Raw genomic sequence first — 18530 nt, 5'->3', positions numbered from 1 at the left:
CCAAGTGGTTTATAGGACAATGAAGGATTCTAGCTGGGGAAACGAAAGGTTTGTATCAAAAAAATAACCATGTACCACTCAAGTGTTAACATGATTAAAATGATAATTGCATCAATTTCTTAGCCCAAATTGTGGAGTGTTGAACTTGAAGGCAGTCTGTTAAACCATGGAAGTAACATCAGATATCTGAAGGGTCACTGAAGAGAGTTAATTAGACCATAGATTTCTCTTGCACTAGTACTGTTTGTGAGAACTGTCATTCCCAAGGAACAAAGAAGTAGATTGAGTTTCTGCCTACATTTATAGGAAAGTGTGCTTTGAAGGACAAGCTTTGCTTAGAATAAACTATTGCTCAATTTAAGGTTTGGCTGTTATGTTCAGGCATCCATACTAAGGTAACTTTATTTCCCGTGGCTCCTATAGAATTCTGTCTTGGAAGCATTCATTTATTTTTCAGATAGCCCAGTTCTTTACCAAAATCTGAAGTTACTTCCAAAAATCAATAGAAACATACCTAAAAACAAACACACACAAAATCAGAGAATTCCAGATAGAAAAAAAAATAAATGGTCTGGCTCCTTGTGTATCTGCTACTACATCTCTTTTTTCTGCATTTGTGATCAGTTGAAAAGCAGCATTTTAAAGCTGAGATGTCATCTTTGGCTTCTGGCATATTTTGTAATGATGTCATATGTCATTTCCATTGTGACATATATGTCATCATTTGCCCATACCATAAACACCAAGAGCTATCATCTGTCTGACCAATAATCAAAATAATATTTATTCAGCACACATCAAAGTCTTATCAACATTTATATATTCTCATTACAATCTTTATCAATATAAAACTGGCTTCAGCCGGGAAGTAAATTTGAACAAGGAAGGCTAGAATGACGCTTTCCTCCCCATCTGGAAGTTGATCTTTAGTTTTATAGAGTAACACATGTTGATTTTACTTCCAGATACCCAATCAATTTCTATTAGTGACTATTTAAATGCTTTAGCCAAAAGCAATGTTCTTTTCTGAGCACCACTGCTTCAGCTATTAAGAACAGGAGCCATTAATCAGTCAGTCCTAATCACAGATGTGTATTATTGAGCACAGATTAATTTGGGGAATTTGATTTGCATTCAGAAATTAGGATCAGCTGGGTAGCATGCACAGTTTATGAATGTCTACTCAGACAGCCAAGTCTGCATGACTTGATCCTGGACCCCAAATAAGTAAACACTCAAACAGATGAATTCATAACCTATCAACGCTTCCAGGCAAATAACACTTCACATTCATTTCTAATAGAACTTCTACAGCCAACTAAATTATTTAAAGGTGAAATATTTAGCTGCCAAAAAAGGGATGAGAGAAAGGCTAGATACACTGTACAGTGTAGTGTCAAACTCGTGGTCTGCGGGCCAGATGCCTCATGCATTGGCTATGCCCACACCTGGTTTAGCGAAGGGGAAAAATGTCATGATACGTCATGTGGCAATTCAGTGACAATGCAAGTTTGATACCCCGGGCTAGAATAAATGAAAGATTTGAATTATGCCATAAGACAATGCAGAACTTGAAGGACAGATAAGGTGACTCCCTTATTAATATTCTGCCTATTTTCTTTAGTTTTGCTTTCATACTTTTTAATGCTTCTTAATAATTGTATAATGGTTTTAGATAACTTTATTTATTTTTGGATTGTTGTACACCACCAAAATCACTTAAGATCAGTAGCTATATAAATATGATAGAAATATTTGCTTGGTTTAGTGTAACCCATCTAAATTTGTTTGTAGAACATGGTTGGTTTTTCATTACTATTAACAGATAAACAAAGAAATATGAAACACTGTTGTTTATATCAAGGGTAGTCATGTTAGTTAGTGTCCTAGCTTTCTCTGCTCCAGAAAGTTTTGTTTCATAATCTTTTGAAAGATTATTTAGAAATTGAAAGAATATTTAGAAACTTGTTTCAAGAGTAATGACTTAGAGTTATGGCTTAGCCATGTCAGGCCCCTTAATTGGAGAGGTAAAAAAATTTTTTTTTTTTAAATAAGAGGTGAAGTGATTGGAGGAGGTCTATTCTTGTAAAAGTGCCCTAAGCTCACTTTCAATTTGATATTGGTAAGATAATTATCTTCTGTTCAGTTTTAGGACAATATATCCTGAATACTATAATATTCAACCCACATTGTTTTTGAATGTAATATTCTAATTTGCACAACTGCTAGACCCTTAAATGTGTCACCTCAGCTTTTTATGCAAAGAGACTCAACAATATAACCAATCCACAAATCAAACAAATTAATTCAGTGAAACAAAATGATTCCAAATATAGTCTGAGATAAAGTTCAGAGACACTCTATGAGGTTAAGTAGTGGGAATTCAAGACTAGAATAAACAGATAACCCAGCACCAAATAAGGACAGTTTACAATTGTTTGTTTATTATAGTTCTAGACTGCCCAACTTGAGAGGACTATGAGCAGTTCCCCTGGAATGACTGAACAAGTTTAGGGATCCCAGTTAGGATAAAGGGTGTGAAAAATCAGAGTTCATTGCATTCTTAATGGATTGCACTCCTTAATTCAGGGGTCTCAAACTCGCGGCCCACGGGCCAATTGCGGCCCGCAGGACGATATCCTGTGGCCCCCACCATGATATGAAAGTATAATATTAGTGCGGCCCGCAGGGGGAATGGACCTCTGAAGGAAGTCCCGCCCGCCGTTCCTCGTCGTGGCTGACATTCGGGCCCGGCAAGTCCGAGCAGCCAGCACATAGAACAGGGCGGCGCCGGATGTTGGAGAAGCAGAGCGGAGCCGGAGATCATTAGCCGCCTCTTTCGCAGCACAAGAAGCCACCCCCAACTGGCCAGCTGCTCTCCTCCTTCTCTGCCTGTTTGTTCTGTATGGCCGAGGAGACCAGCCGGCTGGTTGGGGGAAGCTTTCTGCGCCGAAAGAGGCAGCTACTAATCTCCGGCTTTGCTCCGCTTCTCCAATGGTCCGGCTTCCCCTCTTGCTCCTCACAGTTGCCCTGAGCTGGTACGGTTCTTTACTTGGGCAGCCAGACGCCCGCAGCAGCGCTCGCAGCAACAACAGGCAGTTCCGCCCGGGCTCCGCTCAGGTGTCCCGCTGGGGCTGTCAGGAGTTGCTACCGCCGGCGCAGCTCCGTGCGGCTCCAGTCCTGCGTTGCCTTGGGAAGGGAAAGGCAAAACCAGGAGCCGCTGACAAGTAGAAGCCGAGCGGAAATGACGTCTGCAGTGCCACTGTGGAATCCCTTATGCGGCCCAGCCTCACCCAGACTCTGCCTCCAGCGGCCCCCAGGTAAATTGAGTTTGAGACCCCTGCCTTAATTACAATAGTGCAAGAATAGGATATAATACTATTCTGGATGCATAAAGATTTACATGGAAAGGCAGAAAAATGTTTTGAGCTATGAATAACAATCAGTAAAGTGCATTGAAACATCAAACAGGCATGTAATCATCTAGACTGGAGCAGTGTTTCCCAACCTTGTTCAACCTCCAGATGTGTGGACTTCAACACCAAAAATTGCTCCACACTCATGTGTTATTAGATGAAGGGACTTTACCCAGAGTATCCAGTCAGAAAAACAAGGCATGGTTCAACTGTTTCTTTAGGTAGTGAAGATATTCCTTCTGCATGTCTCATTGAATTTTTCAGCTACTATGGATTACTCTTCATTCAGAATTGGCTCCAGCCCCATCCTATATAGTAAACTTACCAGCAGGCTTCACTTTCTCTTGGGATAGCAAAGGATAATTTAAAAGGAAGCAGGATGCCCCCCCAAAAGGGTTTCTTCTTCAAAATATTCAAGTGAATACGGAGCCATCCTTAAATTTATCTTCCTTCTTCAGAAACGAATGCTTAAATTTTTCATTTATTGTTATTCAGATAATATGCAGAAACAGTGTGCCATTCACAATTCAGCTGCATGCAGATCGAGAAATTTCTGTTCTGAAGAGTTATTCACAGGCCCTCTTTTAAAAGGTTCCTCACCAACCTTTTGGAAAAATGCTTGTCTTCCTGAGCAGTCTAGTAAAATTTTATTTTTAATCACTATTTCTATGACGTCTAAATGAAACGTAAGGTCTCAAACTCATACTGTGCAGGTAAGGATTGGTTCTAGCTCCTTGGGTACAACCTCTGTATGCTTTTTTTCTGTTAGGTTGTCAGAATTTCAAGTTTGATATTTCTAGTTCAATTAGGATTTTAGAACATTGTATGTACCGTATTTGCCGGCGTATAAGACGACTTTTTGCCCGAAAAACATGCCTCCAAGTGGGGGTCGTCTTATACGCGGTATATCCACTGCCGGCTGGATGCTTGTTGGACGCAGCGAAGGCGCCTCTGGCTTCCCGGATCCCTGCGTCGCTCCGCTTCATCCCGCCTCGCCGCTCCGCCCGAGGCTGCAGCCTTCCTGCTCTTCCCACGGCCCCTGGCACTCCGCCCTGCCGCTGCAGCCCCGGGATTTCTGGAGGGCGTTTCTGGTGGTGGTGGGGGTCGTCTTATACGCCGGGTCGTCTTATACGCCGGCAAATACGGTATGTATGTATGTATGTTTATTTCCCCATTTCTATGAGCCAGGAGGTTACAAATCCAATCCAGGCTGTTTTACGCATTTTTTCAGTTTTTTACACTTGATAAATTAGTAAGCTACACTAAAATTACCCCAGGCACTGTAACAGATGTGTTAACACCAAATTAGTCTCAATGTCTAATTAAGATGAAGGAAGTATAACACAAGTCTATCAATCACTAAACTTCTTATAAACTCCAGTGCCACCTCTACTACATCTGATAGATATGACCGAAGCATATTCAGAACTAAGACATGGAGCAGGTATCTTTCCCTTTCCCCCTCTCTCTCTCTCTCACTCTCTCTCCCTCCCTCCCTCTCTCTCATCATTTCTTTAAATCAATACCACATAAACATTATGAGAGTAGTGTGCTTTGTTCTGGAATAAAGCAGAACGTTAATATTAAGTTTTCATTCTGAAGAGTACAAATGAAAAGATAAGATGAAAAGAAAATGGGAGTTTAGGAATCTATATCAGTTCAAGAAACAAATCCCAGAAGTCAGCAATAGACCTTTATGATATAACATTGATGGGTAAAATATGTTACGGTGTCAATTTAAGACTAGCTAAGGAATATTTTTAGGAGCTGACTGTAACTTTCGTTATTATCTCCCTGTCACGTATGGTCTGGTCAAAGCTCTGGATATGTCCTCTGATTTTTGTGATAATAAATGGTTTGGTCTCTGAACCTAGCATATTTTACACTTGGGGTAATCAATCATGTTATTCCCATAAGACATTAATATTGAATGTTCAGCAAGTCCAAATAAAGAAATACTAGCTGTCACTAAACCCCAAAATATAATTATCTCATAACAGTCCTTAGCTTTGTCTACTCTTCCATCGAACGTAATCTAATGGTCAATACTAAGGTGTTAGTGCTTTTAGTGGTGTTTTTTTTAAATGAATCATCCACACTCAAGAGCTGCTTACTACTTTTATCCGGATATTAATAAGCTGAATTAGCTCAGAGAGAGGTTGGGTGCAGCTGTTGAAAAATCAGTTGTTTTGAGTATCTAGAAATGGATCAAGACTTTTAGCATTTCAACCCTCCCTATTTAAGATCACTTTGTCCTTCCGAAGTAGCAATTGCTGATATAATAAAATACTTCTGGTTTTTACATTCTAGATAAAATCAGTGTAACAATTTAGAGACCGAGTAGTGCCTGTCTATTCTAGTTAAACATCTGAACAGCACATAAAACCATAACAAATGAATGCCTGTTTTGACTTGCTTATGCCGATTATATACTAGCCTGTTATTTCTTTGTTTTTATTTCTTAAAAAGCAAGTGGTCGTGGAAAGATGAAATCAATGAGCTCCCACACATATCTTAGCAGGCACTAGTTTAATCTCCCCTCTTGCGATATTTTCCATCCCTCTATTGGACCCATTTTGAGTTTACTCTGGTCTCTGGTTTTATTGGTTTACTCTGATCTCTGGTTTTAATAGGTTAAAAATATCAAAATTATTTCAGAAAGACCAAATGTAGATTAAAGAGCAATCAAAGGTAGAATCAACGTTCCTGAGTTTTCATATCACTCCTGAGTTTACATTAGGATAAATGAGGCAAAATGCTACATTTCGGGCTGTAAGCTAAGCAGTAACTGTACTTTAAAATATATTGGCATTATAATTCTAAAGAATTACAAAGTAAACTAGTGAATACTCCCAGTGGAGAGGGGGAAGAAAGAGCTATCATCTGATGAGGGTGGTTTCTTTTTTCATAAATCGAAGCTACATGTACTGCTGGTTAGATCAACTGGGTAATGTTGTTGGGCTTTAATTAATTTCATGTAAGGCTCCATCATCTCAAATTAATCTCAAGTATCGCTTATATAAGGGTCACAGGAATTTTTCCCCTTTTCTTTTCCCTGCATGTGATATATTTATCTTATGCCTTGTGCTGCAAATAGATTCAAATAACTCTCTGCTTGATGGCTGCAGCCTTCACTATTGTAACAGCAGACTATTGTAAACTAACCAGACAAATGGACAAAACACATATGGAAAACTCAGGAGGGTCCCTAACAATTTATTGTTTTCTTTTTCATTCTGGAATGCTTTGAATTACTCCAAGAACTAACATTACTCGGGGGGCAATAACAATTGATATCCACAACTGGGGTTGAAAAATTCATTGTTAAGTAAAGCACCAGGCGGGAGCACCCAATTTTACAATCTTTTTTGGCCATAGTTCTTAAGCAAATCACCACCGTTGTTAAATGAGACATCATGGGACTATGATTTCAATCTTTCCTGCCAACTTCCCCATTGACTTTGGTTGGGGAAAGCCAATTGGGAAGGTTGCAAACGGTGATCACATGATCGCAGGGGTAGTACAACTGTCATAAGTGCAAGGACCAATTCATAAATAACTTTTTGTCAATGCCCTTGTAACTTTGGCCATGAAATGAATGGTCATAAGTTGAGGACTCTCTGACTGAAAAGAGCACTGATTGACTCATATGTGTTTGGTTTTTCTTCTAGGTTGTCAGGAGTACAATAAAGATAACTTCACAGCCAACTTTAAAATGCTTTTGTGACGGTCTTCATAGATTCTTCTTCAGAGGATGAGGAGTTATTATTAACTATTAGGGTCAGAATCCAGGAGTGGGGGGAAAGGAAGAACCAGGGAACCTGCAATCCAAAATTCCAATCAGGATTCCCTTAACTCCTTGAGATTTATGAGGGTGCTAGTAGACTGACAATGAAAGAGATGAAAGCATGAGAAGTGTGACAATGCAGGGCAAAATTTCTTGGGAGTAACTGTCTACTCAAGAGTTATTATTGTCCAAACTAAGCTTTTGGAGAATCGGAGAGGATCCAGTGTTGGAAACACCACCTTTACTTTTTGTGTACCTGATTACCTGCAGGGGTGGGATTCAACTGGTGTTACTACCGGTTCAGTGAGGGTGTGTTTTGCTGCACGGCGTGTAAAGCATTTCCAAAATGCCACCTGGACAGCTGACAAGCGCTGAACGCGGGCGCGCGGCATTTGAAAATCCTCTCCTTTCCTGCTTTTTCAACCTCAGCTGTGCTGCACAAAGCAGCTGAGGTTGAAAAAGCAGGAAATAAAGGACAGCCAAGAGCCCAGGCAGGCGGGTGGGCCAAACAAACGAGCAAAAGGTCATCGCAGTGAACTGATTCTGTATCTGCTGCTCCCCAGAGCTACCAGTTCTATAGAATTGGGCCGAACAATAGCATCCCACCCCAGATTACCTGCACGAATCTTTGTCTTATCCTGTATAAATGTCTACTTTGACTATGGCCTAATTTGTACCCTGAGCTTACTATATTCTTCAGTCCTCTGATGTGGGAAGGAAACTCCTTTGCTACCTCATCTGACTTCTGGATCATTGCTAGACTCTCTCTCTCTGATTCATTCCCTGGCTGGTTGCTATTTGGCTAACAGAAAAGTTTAGCAAGTTCTATCTGCAAGAACAGTGTCTCCTCAGCAGGAACAGGAAGAGCGTTTAAGGCTACACAACTTTCCATAAATAAACAAGCAAACAGACTGGTTAAAAGAGTAAAGATAAGGGATGGTTCATTGCACAGGGGAGGAGGAACCAAGGTTATAGAGAATGGGTGATAAAACTGTAGATATTTTAGGAAAATTAGAATTGCACATTGCCTAGCGCACAATGGATGAGTCATGTGGGGCACGATGAAAGCAGCTATACAGAGCTCTTGAGTGCCGTTATATTAGCGGAGAGGCTGTGGTAGGCAGTAATTTGGCAAAAACCTAAATTGAACACCCCAGAATGTATTCCAGGGCACCCCACATTACTTGGGCTGAAATTGGAAAGAAACATTCTTAAATTCTAATTGCACTGTTTTCTTTTTATTAAAGCGAAAGCCTTCAGGAATGAACATAAACAGAGCTGAGATGATTGCTTGAGGCTAAAAATAAAAATCACTGAAGGCAGCGGCTGTACAAAGAGAATAAGCTTTCCGAAGACTGGAATGTTTGTGGACAGTGAGGAAGGCCTGATTCAAGCAACAAATATTTAGGGCAACTTTCTGTACTCTTTGAAGACTTCTCTTTTCCAGTTGTACAGCACGTCTATGAAGAAAATGCCAGCTTCTTCTCAAACTAATTCTGTTTCACAAGGGGCAACATTCTAGATCTGGTTTGCTCCTCAATGGATGTTGACAAGACATCAGAGAGAGAAGGCCTCTTTCAAACTGCCTTTCCCTGAGCTGACCAAAGATGACTGCTTCTGTCACTAAACTACAAGCCAACAATGTCTTAGCCTGGTGTGTCGTGTGGACCTGGCCTATGTGTTTATTGAACTCAGAATTAATTGCATTAATTGATATTAATTGCATAAACCCTTGGGTTGGGTTAACCATGATTACCCTTGTATGAACACAGCAGTAGCCTTTCAGACATAAACCCTAGTATTTTTTTTTAAAGTATATTGGTAAATATTCTTCTTTCAGTAAATTAGAAGAAAATAGAAGGAACTTCAGAGATTTTACACCTGTATGTGTATGGGGGAGGTGGGTTCTCCCAGGTAGTAGCTGTTACATTCATTTCATCTATTTTGCTTTAAAAAAAAATACTGGCAGCATGAAAACAGACAAGACAAAATCAATAAGCTGGTGAATTGGCACAGAGCAGGAAGAAAAGTCATAGCATCTACTGATCATTATATATTAATGCCTCCATACTCTGATTCCTTGTTTTGTTTAGTAAATCCTGATATAATAAGCTAGCCTGCATATGTTGTAGATGCGGGGATGTGGGGGGGAATCAATAAGGATTTGAACGCCTGTGGGAAAGGCCTCACTCTAGCCGTCTTTCTACAGCAGATGGCTTAATGTTGTTAAAAGCTAGCAGAAGTGATATTACAAAGAAATGACATTACAAAGAACTGACAAAAGGACAGAGAAAGGAAGACATTTTTCCATACAGTGGAAATTCCCATGCTTTCTAAAGTACTTCTAAAAGCTGGCCTATTTTATTGTTGGAAAAAAAACTATGCAATACAATTTTGATTCAAAGACAGCCACAGATGTAGTTTTCAGGTAAATAGCAGGCTTAAGATGTATTTCCAGAGCTGCCAGAACCTGTTAAACCTTGCCAGAAAGGAACTTTTATTGCAAGAGTGATCCATGATTGCACAATAAGGCCCATAGTTGTTTTTTTCATGACACAAACTATGTTCAACTAGTAAATTGAAGGAAATAGCAATAGCACTTAGACTTATCTACCACTTTACAGTGCTTTACAGCCCTCTGCAAAGCTGTTTGCAGCATATTCCTCCCAAAAATCTGGGTCCTCATTTGACCAACCTCAGAAGGTTGGAAGGCCGACACAACCTTGAGCCAGCCAGGATTGAACCCCTGGTGTATAGTCCTTGTTGAAATGAATTGGACAATGGTATTGTATGGAAGGCTGTGAATAGAGTCTAGATATTTCAATGATTGCTGAAATTACTTCATACATCCTCCATGCAATTATACAGCAAAGAGCAAATGTTCCCATTTAGGTAGATACTAAAACTTTCCTGAATAAAACACGATATACTAATTTCGATTTTTATAACACACCGTGCACTCTGACTCGTGGTGGGAAAACAACCCAAGTCCTGGCAGGCATGAAGGAAAAGCTTATTCCTTTTGGCTAGCGGAGTGATGTTTCATCACATTAGGATTAAACGGTCGTGTAATATTAGCATACAGTATTTAGGTTTTTGTATGAAAAGATCAGTTCTAATGATCGTAATGGGCTGTTGGAATAACCCTGGGAGACAAGAAGAGGAGCTGCGGCCTAGACCACAGTTAAACAAGAAGGAATGAGGGTGGAGAAAGCATCTCAGAAGGGATTCTGAGAAGTCAAGCCAGAAGAGGCTTGTCAGATTCTGTTACTATAATTGTACAATAAAAGTAGTGCTAGAATGCATGGTTCAGTTTCCTGCCTGGACTGCCTTGAAGGGCTGACAGTAACCAATACAGTAAAGATAATCGTTACCTTGACATAACTGGTAATGTAAACTGAAGACTCTGTATATGCAAAATATGTTCAGCTAGTGAGCTATGACCTTCCATAAAAGCTTTTATTTGATGCCACATAGGAAAAGGGTTAACTACGTTGTAAGTTTACTCTGGGGTAGGGGACAGCATTAGCCTCCAGTATCTGAAGGATGCTTACTTCACTGAAACACTCACAGAGCAAAAGCTTTGCTGAAATATTTTGGGTTTTACTTTACAAAAGAATTAAAATATCAAACCAATAGCATTAAAGGAAACAAAGAAAGGCAGTTATTTTAGAGGGAGTCCCTGTAAGATAACGGATAATGGATAACATAATGGATTCATACATTACATTCAGCCATTATTTCTGAAAGCATATTGAGTAAATGATAATTGGTTAGTTTTGCTCAGCGTTGCCACAAACTGCGATCATAAAGCTTGAAGTCTGGTTTCACACAATGCACTAAGCTGAAATTAAACAAACCATATTATGGCTAAGGATAGTGTACTCATCCAGTAAACAACTCAGTGGCATAAGAATGAACAGTGCAACTCATCTACAAGTAGAAGGTAAGAGACTTTCAGACGTATATTAGGAAGTTTGCGTTGTGGTTCGCCAGCAGCCTGTGCAGATGGCAGAGGAATCGGACAGTGGGGAAGAACGGGGACCAGTCCAGGAGGCTGGAGAGGACTCGAATGAGGGTCCTTGCGTCCGATGCAGAGATGGGGCCAGGACCATCTGGGAATGGGGTGCTGACTCTGGAGCCTCCAGAGTCTGACAGCGGCGAGGCAGAGGAACAAGGGGACCCTGTTCCCAGTGCGTATATGCACAGAGCAGCTAGAGGGCGAGAGCAGCTGAAACAAAATGGATGACTTAGGAGTAAGGCTTGGAGGTTATTGCCCCTACCATAAGGTATAAAGGACAGGCAAAGGTGAAGAAACCTTTGTAGGAAGCAAAGTTATTCGTTCTGTTTGGATTGATCCTTGAGGCTCTGTGTGGATTTTGTACTTTGGTTAGTTTTTTATAGTTTATTTGGCACTTTTGTTGTTGGCAGCAATTCAAAGGAGAGAAAGGTGGGTGCTTATCTCAAGAGACTGTTTGGGACTCATTACAGGCTGGGAATGAACATAATTCCCAGCGTTGAAATAAAACAAGAGTTGTTTTAACTAAGTGTGTGCTTAATTATGATCTCAGAAGCCTTGGTCAGAACAGTCTGGTCATGGCATAGATGCAATTTAAATTCTTGTTCAAAGCTTAAATAATTTTGAGAGCCCTACAAAAAATCTGAGGCCACTAATCTAAAGACAATTCTTTGGTTAAACTCTTTGGACCGCAAATGAGCAAATTGTGATGTCAAACCAAATGCTGTCCATGCTCTTAGGTTCACCAGCCTTAGCAAGCATGACTGATCGTTATTGGAATAAGAGTGAAAAAATCAGAACATTCATCACATTTGAATTATTGCTTATGCAATAAAGATAATAAAGATAAATAGATGCATACGCACACACATATATAAAGATATGCTGGAATCTGATTCATATGCATAGTCTTTCCAGAGTTATTTATGAGTTTGACTTAAACGAAGCTCGTTAGTGCACAAGCCATTATAAGGCTGATGCATGATATATGAAAAACTACACTACAATTCCATCTCTGCGGAGTGATGACAAGGATATGGCTTCTGCTGTGTGACCATGCTCAAATTGCTTGCTGTCTCATTTTTAGGAAATATGTAGCATTAGGATGATTTAGATTCTGTGTGTGACTTGGGTCTATTTTTCCTATTTTTAAAAGAGCAAAAATATATATAAAAAATACGGAGCATCTTGCTCTAATAATATGGCGAGGGTAAATGACATTGCCAAGTAAATGACAATGTGAAAATAGGATTGGAGCTGGATGCTGCTGTTGCTGGGAGAGTTTTAAGTCAGTCGAAAAACAACAGCTTAGCGAAATCTAGGGGAACTGGAGCTTTGGACAGTAAAAACAGCCCAACAAAAACATCCTTATATTTAGCATGTTGAGATAGGCGTGTGTGTGTTTGCGTTTAGAGGCGATTGAGAGAGTCTGCTGACTGTCAGTGCTTTTCTTGGGAATCCTTTTACTGGGAATGTCTTCCCCACCAAAATCAACAAGAATTTGATAAATATAATATGGTATATGGATCAATGTTATCATTCCAAATTATATTTGACAAATTGCTTCATTTTAGAGATTCTTTGGAAGATCAAAACAAGCAGTGCTGAAATGCAATCTATTTACATTACTTGAATTTAAAATATTGGAATCTTATTTTAAAAACAACAACAACAACAGTAAAATGACTTTCTGGCTCCTAGGCTGACATTATACAATGTCATTCTGCATTATGAATTTGGTCTGTTCAGCTTGGAAACCGTAAGAAGCTTGCATTAAGGTTACAAGGGCTTGGAGCAAATTGTAGCTCATAGACCAACCCTGGAGAATATACAGGAGGGATGTAAGTTGTGCCATAGTTGCCTACTACTTTTCTTGCGCAACTTTAATTTAGTTAAAAATACATTTAAATGTAGAACATTGCTAGGAAGCTGTCATGTTATAAACACCCACTCCTTGCATCATGTTTATTTTTAAGATTGGTAGCTTCAATCAACATCTACTTGCCTTCCTCTTCCCCCAGACCTTAAAAGTAAAAGTAATGGTTTTCCTTGTCTAGCCATGTCCAACTTTAGGAGTGGTGCTCATTTTCATTTCCTAGTTGAGGGAGCCAGCATTGTTTGAAGACATTTCCATCATCATGGGGCCAGCTTGGCTATATGCAGAGTGCACAGTACCTTCCCAGCAAAGTTGTACCTATTTATCTACTCACATTTGCCTGCTTTCAAACTGCTAGGTGGGCAGGAGCTGGAGCAAGTAACAGGAACTCACCCCATCACGTGGCACTTGGGTCTTTAACCCCTGAGCCATCACGAGCCTTCTCCCAAAACCTTAGAATGCTAGAATATGGGAAACAGAAGGGATGGCACAAAGGAACTTGATGAGCTGGAGAGGTTAATAGAGGTTTATGACTAGTCACACATAAACACGATATGCATTTAAGTAATAAAATAAGCAAACTTCCCCAAAGCAGTATTGGTGTGAAGATAAGATTGTATTTACCATCATGCCTGCCCCACTCAACTGGGTCAGCTCAGGATGATGCAGCAGTGATTTCTTTCAGCCAGCATTTCCTGCTACAGTCTTCTTTTATCAGACCAAGGGCAAAAGAAAGGCAATAGATTCTCCTGTTTTAGCTAGCTGAGAAATGCAAAGGCAGCTTTAGCCTAATACAGTAGGTCAGCCTGGAGAAGACTAGGCCTACTGAAGCATGTGATCAGATTATAAACCCACCCCCAATACACTGTGGCAGTATCACTATTTACAACAGTAGAGTGTATTTGGAACACAGAAAACACTGGATATCAGACACATAGAAATAAGGGATAGGCCCATCTAAGATGGCAATTAGGCCTGAACGAAAAATGAAACTTTGAAAGAAGCCAGGTGTTTGCCTTGAGCACATACTGTATAAAATACACTAGTCCTTGCTTAATGACGCTTTGTTCAGTGACCATTCAAGGTTACGATGATGATGAACAAGAAGACTTATGACTGGCCTTTGTAGTTGCGGACATCACAGTGTACTGCAGTCATGTGATTGCCATTTGCAACCTTCACATCCTACGTCTGACCAAGTCAAAGAGGAAGCCATCTGGAAGTCGCAAGTCATGGTCACATGATGAAATGCTTAACAAGTAGAATGGCCATGGTAAGTCAGCATGGTCATGTGATGTCACCCTTTATGACTGCATCACTTGGCAAAAGAGTTGCCAGTCCCCATTATGGTCATTAACGGAGGACTACCTCTAAAGCCAAATCTTAATCTCCCGCTGCCTATTGTTCATTATACTTAGAGATCCCAGCGAGTTAGGTCCCTTCCTGCATTCTTAAAGATCCTGTCTGACAATTTGGAGATGAGATTGTGATTCCTTTCTTTCCTTCTCCACAGCCAGCTGCTGCTTTTGGAGAAATTCAAAAGAGCATAGGTCTCTAGCAATTTCCTCCCCTGCTGCTGAACTTACAGGAGGAGAGGAAATTAATTTAATCATGAATTTAGCCAACTAGTCCCCAGAGGCTCACTTGCCTAGAAGCATTCATCTGCAGGTGAATTGGAAATACTTTCTTATCTAATGGAAATCTCTAGACTTTCTGTTCATAGAGGTGGCCTCTTAAAGTGGGAACACTTACAAAGTGTTGAAAAATGGGTGGGTTCTTTTGTGTTAAGGTCTGCTTTTAGTCAACCCAACAGTTAATGGGAGGATTTGGAGGGGCCCAAAGTAACACACATTCTACTGAAATGTGAATCCAGTCAGTTCAACCAGTTCTGGCTCCTACGTCTTGCATTCATCACAGAATAAAGACAGAGCTATTCCTTTTCAGCTTAGCCATTCGGTATGATTTAACCCTTTTAGAGATTACTACAGTTACATTCAAAATGAAGGGAACATCTTTTAAAAAGCAGTGTGTGGGTCTATTGTCTGTCTCTGGCAGCAGAGGCTCGCTGGTTTCAAGGAGGGGCATTGAAAACCATTCTCTGGCTGGTGGAAAATGGGGCAACTTGTTCCAGGCTGCTTGCCCAGCTGGGCCTCTTCAGCCAACCTGCTTCCCCGCTGATCTGCTGAAAGAAGCTAACCAATCACCTGATTCCAAGTCCCTACCAATCTTCTGCAGACTGGGAAGGGGGAGATATCACTGTGTCCTTTTCCTCTGAAAGAAAAAGAAACATGGCTGGCCATCGTTTCTACCATCGTTCTTTTTTTTTTTTCTCTGGAAGAAGGAATCTGTGACGAGAGTCCAAATGAATTTGAAGTTTGACCTGAACTTTGACATCCACACTTGACTCCTGTTAGTTATGAGTCTATCTTTGCATGCTTTTCTTGACAAAAATGCAGCAGTGTTTCATTACTACCTTCTCCTGGATGAGATATGGATTCACACCATTGGAGTGGGTTGATCAGCTGGAGAATTAACCTCTTTTAGTCTCAGTGCAATCTTAATCCAATACTTGTCACTGCTTGCACAACAGTCTAGATTCCTAGTCTAGCCCAGTGATCCCCAACCTTTTTATGCCACGGCCCGGTACCGGCATCAGCTGGGCGCCGCGCCCGGCACCGGCATCAACTGGGCACCGCCATCTTTTTTTGACGAAAAAGTGCTTCCGGTGACCTCACGGAAGTACTTTTTCATCAAAAGATGGCGGGCATGCCAGCTTGCTTCGGTGAGCTTTTGGGTAGAAATGGCTTTCTACCCGGAAAAGCTCACAGCATGCGCCGCCATCTTTTTTGATGAAAAAGTGCTTCGGTGAGCTTTCTACCCGGAAAAGCTCACCGGAAGCACTTTTTATCAAAAAGATGGCGGCGCCCAGCAACCAGAGGCCCGGTAAGACTTGTTCCGCGGACCGGCGGTTGGGGACCCCTGGTCTAGCCCACAGCTCTGTTTTTCCCCCCTTTATGGTCTCCTATTCAAGTACTAACCCGAATTTGAATGTAAACCTTACTGTTATAAATGGCTTCCTAGTCTCCAGAGTCATTTTAGCCACCACTGCTGTGCTTTGCAGCCAACCGGGTTGCAATCTTTATTTGTTCTGTCCTTTCCAGATATAGTATTGGGCTAACATGCAAGCTGAACACTAAGTAAATGCTGAAATCCTTCAGCAGAACTGTGACTCTATGGGGAATGTCTGCAGGGTATGAAAACATTTTTCTTTGGTTAGAAAATATTCCATAATTGCTTTTTGGACGCTCTAACTGCATTTTGCGTCTGGCTTCAAAGCAGCAAAAGTTCACCCACTACCTTTCTTCATAATGCTACCAATTTCAACAGAACCCTACATGAAGTCTGGAAGGCATTTGTAATGGATGTAACACCCAGTCCAGCAGTGATTGTCAATACAAAACTCAACGCATATGTACTTAATGGCTCCTACTTTTCTTTCAAGGGCTTTGCAGATCCCCTGGGCAAGATGACTTTTTATCCTGGCTGCACTTTGGAGATTTTTTTTTTTTTTTGCCCAACATTGTAGATCCAAATAGGGTGGGCTAGTTGAACCTAAGCTAAGAAAGACCAGCTCTTGTTAGTGCTTGCATGCGCAAATCCCAAGGAAATAGAATAGAATAGAATAGCATTCTTTATTGGGCAAGTGTGATTGGACACACAAGGAATTTGTCTTTGTGCATGTGCTCTCAGTATACATAAAAGAAAAGATATATTCATCAAGAGTCAAGACTCATAAGGTACAACACTTAACAACAGTCGTAGGGTACAAAACTGACAGATCAGAAAAATCAAACATAAATCTTGAAAGAAGGGGGTGGAAAAATCAAGGAAAAGGTGTCGATTGTATCTGTAAAAACATCACAGACTTCAGTTTAGGCCAATCTGGTTGAAATAGGTCAAACCCCCCCCAACCCCCCAACCCCCCGCAACTCCAATGTGGCTGTGCTTTCAAAGATAGGTGACAAACAGAAATCCAAAATGCTTCCTATCAACTGAATGGACTGTTGTAAAGGGCCTAAGGGGATTCTCTAATTGAAACCCAGTCTCAATACCGAAGGAACTTGGGACAGATTCATGGATCATACAGAACCGAAACAGAGGTTGCTTCTTTTTAGTTTAATAGGGTGCTTAAATCCAGCCATTGTTTCATCACACTTGTGCCAGAAGCACTGAGGGGCTCCCATGTTGAAAGGATTAGCCAGTGACATCACCAGGATGCCCAGTTGAGGGCTTCTTTCATGTCCCCAACATGAAACCTGGAGCGAAAGACAGGAGCTCACCCATCTTACAGTAGCACTCAGATGTCAAATGTGGGCTTGCTTAACCTCCAAGCCAATGTCCTAAATACATGAAACACCACGCTCCTCTCCAGCCATTAAGGCTTGTAAAGTATGGTCTATAATTCACAATATACAATCACAGCAAACTGTTTCTTTCAGCAAACCAAGATAGAGCAAGCCATGGGTTAACATACTATGTATGTGAATGCAAAGTTGGAATCAACTTTGCAGTTCTGAGTTACTCTGGCTATGTGGGGCTCATTCCCATTAAAAGGTTTGTAAGGGAAGGCTGCAGTTTTACTGAGCAACCTTTTACTTTACTAGCATGAATCCAGGTAAGAAGCACCTCTGCATCTCTGTTCTTTGTAGGGGTTGAACTTTTTTAACCTCAGTAAACTTCATGCTCAGATTACGTTGATTATTGCTAGGGTTACCAGATAGCTAAGGAAGATACAAAAAATGAAAAAAAGGCCAAATGAAGGCAAAGGGGAAGGAAGACACACTAGCACTTTCCTGGCTTCTACAGCAAAAATTACAACAAAAAGCTGCAAAAAAAGTACTTAGGTTCACATATATAAAATTACTTTTTCCAGCATCAGAAAGATGGTTTTTTTTTTATCACAATATCTTTATTTTCAAGAACATATACTAGTGATAATACAGAATTGACAATACTCTCCCAATTTCACCATAGAAATGATGAGTCATTGATCTACAGATTAGATTACAGGAATCATAGATTTGAAAGAGTGGATCAAGATTAATTGCTGGGATCAAGAAATAAACGTAGATAGTCCTCACTGACTGACACAATTGGGACCAGCAACCCTGTAGCTACACAATGAAGTTGTAAAATGAAATGTCACATGGTTATGCACTTGACAATTGAAAGCTAGCAGTGAATCTTGCAAATGGAAACCATGTGATTGTGGGACACTGTGACCATGTTAAATGCACATTGGTTGCCAAGCATCTGCGTCACAATTGTGTCACCACAGGGATACTGCAAGGGTGGTAAGAGCAAGCACCAGTCTCCTTTCCCAGTGCCATCATAACTTTAAATGGTCACTGAATGGTTTGTAAGCAAGGACGA

This window comes from Notechis scutatus, chromosome 1, assembly GCF_049901735.1.
Source record: "Notechis scutatus isolate UNSWTSFEM ecotype Mainland chromosome 1, rNotScu1.2, whole genome shotgun sequence".
Taxonomy (NCBI): domain Eukaryota; kingdom Metazoa; phylum Chordata; class Lepidosauria; order Squamata; family Elapidae; genus Notechis; species Notechis scutatus.
The sequence above is the reverse complement of the archived record's forward strand: the minus strand, read 5'-3'. Positions refer to the sequence as shown.